Here is a 7,719-nt window from a genome sequence, read left to right on the forward strand (position 1 = left end):
TCCAGGGACGAGTTTTCACTAACAGGGGACGATCTCTTCGGCCATTAGTAGATAAGTTAGTTTTTACTTTAAAGTGAATAGCCGCATGATCTGACCAGTGGACGTACTGCACAACTTCTACTTCAATATGATCATTGCTGGTAAAAATGCCATCCAGCGTATATCCAGCTTGATGGGTAGGTTTAGATATGATCTGTTTCATCCCATAGCCCAGCAAGTTATCAATCAGAGTAGCGGCATCTGAATTATTGTTTTCCTCTAAGTGAAAATTAAAATCGCCTAATACTGTGAAAGTGGTAGTGTCAAGACAAGATTCCAGGAAGGTTTGTAGTGCTCTGGTGAAAGGGGCTCTCGGCCCAGGCGGCCTGTAAATCAATAAGCCTGGTAGAAGTTCTTGATTATTATGTTTTACACTGAAAGACATAGCTTCTGCCTCCAGTGTGGATTCCAATGTATAATTGACTTTGAGATGGGAGCGATATATCAGCGTGATTCCACCTCCTACTGCTCCTTTCCTTTCTACTTGTGCCACTAAATATCCAGCTGGAACAGCGATGCTTCAATCTGGTCCGGAAGAGGAAGAAGCCCAGGTTTCTGTGAGGAATACCAGATCTGGGCTGATATTAGATTTTAGGGATTCCAGTTCGTATTTATGTTTAGATATGGACCTGGTATTTAACAGAATACAATTTATTACCTTAGACGTTTCACGCATGGTCCTATTTGCTGGCTTCCCACTAATTTGGCTCTTAGTCTGGTTAATAGTTGTGGTTACCGAATTGGTCGTAAGGATAATATAATTAGTATCCTGGTAGCAATCAATAGCTTTGGCCGGCACATAAGTGGTTTCAAATCCACAGTTGAACAACATTTTGGGCCGGTAATAGAATGGTAGAGCAGTAAAGTTGGTATCAGGCACTTACCCCCATTTAGTGCCAACAATTCATCTCGAGTATAACATTTCCTGAAGAAATGGCCAGGGGTTGTGGCGCTGACGGGCGCAGACGGGTTTGCCTTTGGCGCGCCGGCGGCGCGGTCGCGCCAGCGTGCGTATTATAGCCTGCCTGGAGACTAGAACGCTGACCCCGATCGTAGCGGGCCCGCTCTTACAGACGGGCACCGCAGGGTCTATAGCAGCCAGTTACAGTATTTATAAAATATTGGTTAAAATGATTAAAAACACACTGTGCAAATTCCCGAATTACAGACAAAGTGCAAAGTGCAAATGTAAGCAGCCTCAATATGGATCAGAGTGGAAAAACGACTCGTAACAGCTTTCAGCACACCCCCCTCCTCACATGATGCACGGTCGCGCCAGCGTGCGTTTTATAGCCTGCCTGGAGACTAGAACGCTGACCCCGATAGTAGCGGGCCCGCTCTTACAGACGGGCACCGCAGGGTCTATAGCAGCCAGTTACAGTATTTATAAAATATTGGTTAAAATGATTAAAAACACACTGTGCAAATTCCCGAATTACAGACAAAGTGCAAAGTGCAAATGTAAGCAGCCTCAATATGGATCAGAGTGGAAAAACGACTTGTAACAGCTTTCAGCACACCCCCCTCCTCACATGATGCACGGTCGCGCCAGCGTGCGTTTTATATCCTGCCTGGAGACAAGAACGCTGACCCCGATCGTAGCGGGCCCGCTCTTACAGACGGGCACCGCAGGGTCTATAGCAGCCAGTTACAGTACTTATAAAATATTGGTTAAAATGATTAAAAACACACTGTGCAAATTCCCGAATTACAGACAAAGTGCAAAGTGCAAATGTAAGCAGCCTCAATATGGATCAGAGTGGAAAAACGACTCATAACAGCTTTCAGCACACCCCCCGTCCTCGCACGCTGTGCGGTCGCACCGGCTTGCGTTTTATAGCCTGCCTGGAGACTAGAACGCTGACCCCGATCGTAGCGGGCCCACTCTTACAGACGGGCACCACAGGGTCTATAGCAGCCAGCTACAGTATTTATAAAATAATTGGTTAAAATGATTAAAAACACACTGTGCAAATTCCCACACTCCCACAGCGCTTGTGCCCCAAGTGCGGACCCGGCCGTGGCGGTGAGATCCTGATTCTGCCAGCACTCTTGACAAGGGGGCATGGCCTAATCTCCCTGCCGCGGAGAGCTGCATTCCATTGAAAAGCCCAGAGAGGGAGAGAGAGAAAATCGACTGCCCAAACATGTGAAAGGCAGCCTGAAGCACGTCTGGCCAGCGGTGAGTGCCCGGGACAGTGAGTTTTTCCCACATGAAAAGGGGAGAAGGAAGAGAAGACACACATACACCCACCACAACAACCAGGAGGAGTGGGTACAGGTCCACAAAGGCTTGTGAATCAAAAAAAATAAAAAAATAAGAAGGGTGCACATAGGGTAACATACACCCACAATTCCCTGAGGTGGACAAAGGACATTTGAGGCTCACAGTAGCCAGGACCTGGGTGTGGAAGAATTAGCCTTTACTGATTGTGGCAACCCGAACACCAGCACCATGGCTGTGATTCCCTCTGTGGAACCATTTATACTGGATGGCCCTTCCTCAGCTCAGGCAGCGAAGTGGAAGGACTAGGTGGAGGGCCTAGAAACGTACTTTGCGGCCATTGACCTGGATGAAGAGAGAAAGCATCCCATGTTGTTGCACTTAGGGGGGCCAGCTATTCACAAGTTGGGTAAGTCGGTGGTTGAGGCGGGGCCACCACATACATATGCCATGTGAAATGTGCACTGACAGCTCATTTTGAACCAATAGCTAACCTAGACTATGAGCGGTTTCTGCTGCGTCAGGCAACGCAGTTACCGGAGGAGTCTGTTGACACGTTTTATGCACAACTGAGAGACTTGGCTAGTACGTGCACGTTGCCAGATGCCACTGATGAAATCAGAGCACAATTTATTCAGGGCTGTTCGTCCATGAAGCTACGGGAAAATATTCTACAAGTCCCGGGGATGTCCATGGCTGACATGCTGACCATGAGCAGATCAAAGGAACTATCCAAAGTAAGGGCAGCTCACATGGAGGCGGCGCTTCAACAAGTTGTAAAAGTGAAACCGGTAAATGCAGTTACTGCCAAGACACAAGACAGAAGGAGACCAAGGAACAAAGCATCTTCTGAATCCAAAACCTGCTACAGATGTGGCAGACCGTGTGCTTACAGGGGTCCATGCCCGGCATATGGAAAAAAATGTTCAAATTGCAACAAAACGAATCATTTTGCGAAGTTCTGCCGATCCACCGTGCTGCAAAGGAATCCTCGACTGAAGTCGATCAACCAGGCATACACCAACGACAGTCCTGTCGAAGTAGGAGATATGGACGATGACAAAGAGGGGGCTGTTCACGTTATCCATGCCTTGCAGCCAGGTGGATACCTGCGAAATCACATTCCCAAGTGTAGCGTGCTGGTTGAGGGTCACCAGGTGCAGGCGCTGATTGATACGGGGCATCCATCAACGTCATGGCCCACTCGATGATGCTCACGCTGCCCATCATACCGGCCCTGAAACACACCACTACCAAAGTCTATGCTTATGGGTCCACCGATCCCCTCCCGCTGGCAGGAGTTTTCCACGCAGAAGTTGCGCATAGTTCTCATGCAACGAGGACCAAGATATACATCACGAAAGGGGGGCAAGGTACGCGGCTGAGTTGCAGTACTGCAGAGCTTCTCCAGTTGGTTGCCTTCACACTCAGAGTGCATCAAGAAAATGTGGAGGATTTGATAGCCCAGTTTGCACCATTGTTTGAGGGCATAGGCTGTTTGAAGGATCGGCTGATAAAGCTTCATATCGACGAGTCAATTCAGCCGGTGGCGCTGCGACACCGAAGGGTGGCCTCCCACCTCCGGCAGAAGGAGGAGGAGGAACTCGTCAAACTGGAACAGGCGGGCATCATCGAAAAAGTGGAGGGTCCGACACCCTGGGTGTCTCCGATTGTGGTTGCCCGCAAACCCAAGCAACCGGGAGAGGTCCGGATCTGTGTAGATATGTGCCTGCCCAACCTCACTATCAAGCGAGAACGACACCTCACCCACACAGTGGATGACATCGAGGCGGATGACATCGAGGCGGAGGTCAGTGGGTCAGAATGGTTTTCTAAGATGGATCTACGTGCAGGATACCACCAGCTGATGCTAGAACCCACATCCCATGTGATCACCACATTTTCAACTCGTGGGATTACGGAGGTACAGACGCCTCAGCTTTGGAATTTCAAGTGCTGCGGAGGTGTTCCAGGACACCATCAGGTGATTACGTTCTGGCCTTAACAGGGTGTTCAATGTCAGTGATGACATTTTGGTACATATCCCCACCCTGGAGGAGCACTTTGCCTTGCCTAAAAGCTATGTTCCAATGGCTGATGGAGAATGGCCCAACCCTCCACAAAGACAAATGTGACTTTCTAAAGAATGAAATGTCAGTCTTTGGCTACCATTTCTCACAAATAGGAGTGTCACCTGACCCCCTCAAGGTCCAGAACATTAAGACAGCATCCGCTGTAACCGGAGTAAGAAGCTCCATGGGGATGGTGAATTACTGTGGCCGATTTATCCGCAACCTGACAGTCCTCACCACTCCCCTGAGGGAGTTGGTTAAGTCTAACGTGGCCTGGAACTGGGGACCCGAACAGGAGAGTGCCTTCCAGGCCACGAAGCAAGCCCTCTCAGCAGACACTACGCTAGTCTTTTTCAATCCAGCAAAGGAATCAGAATTGTCTGTGGATGCCAGTCCTACCGGAGTAGGAGCAGTACTATCCCAACAGCAAGGCAATGGGGACTGGGCACCGGTGGCATATGCCAGCAGAACGCTGACAGCGACTGAACAAAGGTATTTCCACATTGAAAAGGAGGCTATTGCCATACACTGGGGCTGCCGCCATTTCCACTTATACCTGTATGGACAGCCTTTTACAGTACATACTGACCCCAAACCTTTAATTTCATTGTTCATGGGGTCGTCATCAAAGCCACCACCTGGAAGCGAAAAATGGATTCTTCAGCTACAAGATTATCACTTCAACGTAGTCTTCCATCCTGGAACGCAAAATCCGGCGGACTATCTCTCGAGGCATGCCCGTCCCGCCACCCCGATCGAGCAGATCAATGCGAGGGAGGTAGAAGAATATGTTTGCCTGGTAGTGGAAAGGTCTAGGCCCCTTCCCATATCGTTGGAGGAAATCCTGGAAGCCACAAAGAAGGACGAATGCCTCCTGCTCTGCATTTCTGCTGTGGGGTCTGGAAAGTGGAGTACCCTGCTGGACAAAACTGTGTATCGCAAAGAGGAGGCGAGGTCAGCACTGTTATCTCTTCATAACGTGAGGGACAAGTTGGTAATATCTTCAGAGGAGTGGCTGATGAGAGGTCCGAGGTTGGTGATCCCAGGATGTCTACAACAGAGAGTGGTGGGTTTGCCACACTTGGCTCACCAGGGGGTGGTCAAAACGAAATCCAGACTAAGGTGCAAGGTGTGGTTTCCCAGCCTGGATGCCCTTGTAGAACAAGCCGTGCGTAGGTGCCTGCATTGTCAAGCGGCAGGGCCTGCTGACCCACCGGCACCCATCATCACTGAAGACATTCATTCATTTCCCTGGTATTGAGCAAGTGCTGATTTTGGGAGCCTCCAGATGGGCATCATATGCTGGTGGTCATTGACGACTTCTCTAAATAGCCCGAAGTTGAAATTATGGAGTCCACTATGGCCAGTCAAACCATTCCTCGTCTTCACGAGATTATGGCAACCCATGGATTATTTAAAGAACTGCGCATTGATAATGGCCCTCCCTTCTCCAGCCAAAACTTTGCAAAGTACTTAAGACACAGGGAAATCCGTCACCAAAAGTTACACCCCTATGGCCTCAGGATAACGAAGAGGCGTAGCATTTCATGTGCACTCTGAACAAGGCCATCATGATTGCGGTAGCTAACTGACAGGAGATGGATTGTGCCCTCTATGGTTTTCTCCGAGAGTATCGAATGATCCCTCATTCCACCACCCAAGTGAGTCCCATGCCCGTGTGCATGAACCGGCCAGTGGGAGATGTGATTCCACACCCCGAAGTTGTGTCAGCTAAACAAGAACAGGTGGCGGAGAGGCTGCAGAAACGCAAGCTGAGGAATGAGAAGGTGTCATGGAGACGTGGAGCGAGGCCAAGCTACCTAAAAGTAGGGGATGCTGTTATGGTGAGGAATCAACATCATAAAGGAAAGTTTAGTCTGCGTTTTGAAATTGAACCCTGGACAGTCACAAGAGTGCAGGGAACCAAGGTCACGGTTGTGAAGGTGGGAGCAACCATAACCAGGAATGTTTCTTTCTTCAAAGCCTATCGGGATCCTGGCAGTGGTCAAACAGGTAGTGTGGCACTCCCAAGTGAGCCAGAACTTGGGACAGGTGATGAGTCTGGAGCTGGTGGAGAATGTCACGGTCTGGAGTCTTTGGGTCGGAGACTGCTGGCATCCGAAAGGGTGGGCCCCTGTTCGTGGGAAGAGCCATTTCGTGGGACACCCGAGAGTGACCTGTCGCCCTGCCCAGAAGAGTCCCAGGGGCCCGAGGTTGGTGTCCAACGAGGAGGTGCAGAGAGGTACCAGTTTCGACCCAGTCCAGTCAGATCATCTTGTTTAAAGAACTTTGTAACGTATTGATCTCACTTTACATATTGAAGTTGAATCTTTGGTGAATAGTGTTGGTGGCATGAACCTGATGTTTTTGTTTTGTTGTTGTTTTTGTTGCTGGTTTTGGAGGAGTGTTACCTGGTACCCCACTGAACTAGCCAATATGTTAGATTGCCCGAGGAGTGTTCTCGTGACTCCCCCTCTGGGCGTTGGTCCCGATAGTCACGACGGTGACATAGGGACGTAGGGGAATAAAGAGTGCGCTGGGTGTTGCTGGAGCAGTTGGAAAGCAACCCTCTTAAAGTGTCTGGTGTCTTTATTTACCTTGGCTGTGCCCTGGCCTAATTGAAGTGCGTTCACAACTATGGCCATACTAACGGCCTGTGGACATAACAACACTGAGATTTGTCTACAAATTGGCAGGTATGGTGATTTGTAAATCAGGAGGTGCTGTTTCCTCACTGTTGTGCTAACGAGTATGGGTTTTTAGGAATAAATTATGGATGTGGATAATCCGTGCACGTAAATTACGCTTTTTGTGAATATTTTAGAATCCATTTTGTATAGCCCCTTTTTATATCATAAGCCTTTTAAACATTTTAAACGTTTTACTTATAATGGGATGTGTACTTATAACTGAAGTTAATAAGCATGTTACACTCCATGATGGGTTTAATTTTTTTTTTTTTATTATATGGGTCGGTCTAGAATTTTGTAACACAGTTCTGGTGTGGCTTTTAAACAATGTTATGAAATCTTTTATACTATATCCCTCCTGAAAGAACCCCTTTTTTTCCTTTAAAATTGTTAAATATTTTAATGATGTCTTTTATGATTGAAAATCGAAATAAAGACTTTGAATTGAGTAAATTATATTCATCAGAAGAGTCCACTACCTATGATGATCCATCACATCAAGAATACGTCACGAGACACAAAGAGCTTTTAAGTAAAGTGACAGACACTACAGTAAACAAGCATTGGCAAAACCGATGGGTTTGTTTGACACACAGCGTCGACAAAGGAAAGAAAAAATGTCTGGAGCAGTGCAATACTGTTTTTTATGAAGAAAAGATTGCTTTCTTTATATAGTGTATGGATAAGATAATAA

The sequence above is a fragment of the Triturus cristatus genome, chromosome 2_2 (assembly GCF_964204655.1).
Source record: "Triturus cristatus chromosome 2_2, aTriCri1.1, whole genome shotgun sequence".
NCBI lineage: Eukaryota > Metazoa > Chordata > Amphibia > Caudata > Salamandridae > Triturus > Triturus cristatus.